The 2748-nt window shown below is 37.7% G+C and overlaps 1 pseudogene; it reads right to left on the reverse strand.

Annotated features, from left to right (window-relative positions):
• Window positions 1-252: 252 nt before the first annotated feature.
• On the reverse strand, window positions 253-1210 carry LOC134269792 (transcription factor SOX-11-like; annotated as a pseudogene).
• Between the last annotated feature and the right edge of the window lie 1538 nt (window positions 1211-2748).

Below are 2748 nucleotides of genomic sequence, written 5' to 3' on the forward strand. Positions count from 1 at the left end.
TTTATATAGAATATAATATAAATCTCTAAAAAATATATTTATACATCACAACTACCAGTCTCTGCCACGACACGGAGATCTTTGATCCCGCCTCGGGTCCAAACTTGGGTCCGCAATACCAACAAAAGGGTCTCCGAAAAATGCTGTTTTGGTTTATAACGTATTATTTGCACTTGCCCCTTCAGAATTATCAACAATAGTCATACAAACACACACATACGAAAGATTAAACGAATAAACATGAGAAAATGTTCAATGAGCAGCAATTGAGCCAAGAACGGAAATGTCTAACCATTCAATTCCATCCAATATTTCGGAAATTCAGGCGTGGAATAATCCGGGAATTTAAAATGCAAACCATTGCTGATGTGGAGCAAGCTTACACATTCGAATTGTTATTATGCATGTGAAGTGGAAATCACACTGTGGCGAGTTTACTCAAGTCCAAGTTCCCTAACTATTGCCAGTGTTTGGCATTGGAAGCACATCGGGGAGGTTATCGAATCCGCCAACGAAAAACCATCTCCCTGCTGAGTTTGATTACCCTGAGTTGTGATATTGGTGGGGTGACATTTGATGTCCTGGGCGAGGCGGCCGGAGTATCGTGATTCCTTCTTCGGGGTGACGTTTTCGGGTGGGGGGACAGAGGGCTGGACGCACTTGCGGGAGGGGTCAGCTGGCACATACAGGGCCACATGTCTACTGGCCTTAATACTGTCTTTGAATTTTTTGTCAATGGTCAATTTGAGTTTCAGACCTTGTAGGGAGTACTTACACTTTCAGGATCATTAGCTCCATCCAAAAAGTTCTCACGGCAGCTTTCTGCTTCATGCAATCAGTACGATTTTTTGGTAGGTTTTGACACTTTGGAGTCGGATTTTGTCACAGGTTTGGCCTTCTTTGGGGACGGTATTTGTAGTCAGGATATTCCTGCATGTGTAACGTTCAGGCGTTCTGCCTCCTCGATGAATGGCTGGCGATCGTATCATTTAACGTTTTCCAGCGTTTTCCCAGTCGTTTCTGATCTCCGCATTGTGCTGTCAGGGATCCTTTGGAGATCTTTCGGCTTCAGCTGGGCCACCCATGAAAGCATTCATAGGCCGCTTAACTGTTAGCTGCTTTTTGCACTGAGTGGCATCCGTGTATGGAGTGTGTGTGTTTGGGTCTATACCTGCAATCCGAAGACCGAGGCGTTATTTTGAGGCACCATATTTCCAAGTTAAACATTGAATACACAAGTTAAATGTCTCGGAGGTTTAATTCCAATACACAGTTCCTTCTAAGAAGGAGTAGTTTTGTTATAACTGTTCCACTTTTACTTCGATAGCTGTTCTAATCATAGCACCATGCGAGAAATCGGTTTTATTTACCCCCGCTGATTTTTGTCACGTGAGCCCCTATCGACGCTTAGCCAATGATAAAGCAGTATGAAGAGTTTATTAATAACACTCAGCTGGTTTTAGCTCCGCCAGTAGGTGTGGCCTATTTTTCAAAAACCCGGTCAACTGTCAATGGGAAGTTGTTAGCTATGACAAAACTTTTTCCTGGCTTATTTTGATTTTAAAATACACACACAAAGTAAAGAATTACAAACCAAAATAAAGTTTCGTGATTATAAAGATTCTACAAAATACGAAGAAATGTAAATTACAAGAATGTCATGAAATTTATTGTTTTCGCTTTAAAATTAAAAATTAATTATTTTTTCTGCAAAAATAACTGTTATATATCTATATATTGCTGTATTTGTTAAAATCTAAAATCCTTTTTCTTATCTTCTTTTTTAAGACCTTTATTTTTTAAAATCTAAATTGTATGTAAATAGATTTTAAAAACTGTGTATTTTAAATGTAAAATGTTTTCACAAATTTCAATATTTGGACACATAATTGAAAACCTGATAAGAAAGTTTATTCGACTGAATTTTTTGATGATTTTTATTAATTTCGTTGTATCTTGCATCTCTTTTCTCTCTCTCTCCCCGTTGCGAACATTTTGATCAGTGATGAATATTTCTCCCCAACACTGCAATTTACTTTTGAGCTTTAACAGATTTAATTATCAGATAGCAAATTTGATCGGAATAATCCGGCACGTGCAGCTCCTCATTCGCACAGTACAAACACGCGACAAAATTAATACACGCGCAGTTTTCAATTTGATAGATCTGTTTCCAAAGTTTATAGCCAATGGGCATTTCCTTTCAAATACAAATATCGACCATGTTACACATCTCCATTATCCTTTGATTAAAAAAAATCTCAAACCCTAAATCTTAAAGCATTACGTTATTTAAGTAGTTCTGGAATATTTTTCCAGAAAAAGAATAGCATCAAGTTAGATTTCAGAATTCTCACCGATCGTTTTGAATCAAAAAAATTTTCCGAAAATACTTTGAACTTGGGGTAAGGGTGACGTCACAGGCAGGTGCTATTAGGCAAAAGGTGTATTGTGTCAAAACAAACTGATCTGAGTTGGGCACGCGACAGTGGCAGCTGGCTGAAGGAGCCAATGAAAATAGACATATTTCAATGACTTTAAGCGAAAAAATTCAAACCGTATGAAATTAAAAATGGTAAATGGAAGCACTTGATCAATTATTAATGACAGCGAATGTCTGATACATGGTGATAAAGTGATATGGACAATTTACCAAATCTATCCCTCACGTTTGCATCGCTTCCTCTTTCCGAAAAGTCTAAAACCCCTCAGAAATAACAAAATAGTGAACTTAAATAATCTAATAAA

The sequence above is a fragment of the Saccostrea cucullata genome, unplaced genomic scaffold (genome assembly GCF_032062105.1).
Source record: "Saccostrea cucullata isolate Sc308-1 unplaced genomic scaffold, CSIRO_AGI_Scuc_v1 ctg17688, whole genome shotgun sequence".
In the NCBI taxonomy this organism is placed as follows: Eukaryota; Metazoa; Mollusca; class Bivalvia; order Ostreida; family Ostreidae; genus Saccostrea; species Saccostrea cuccullata.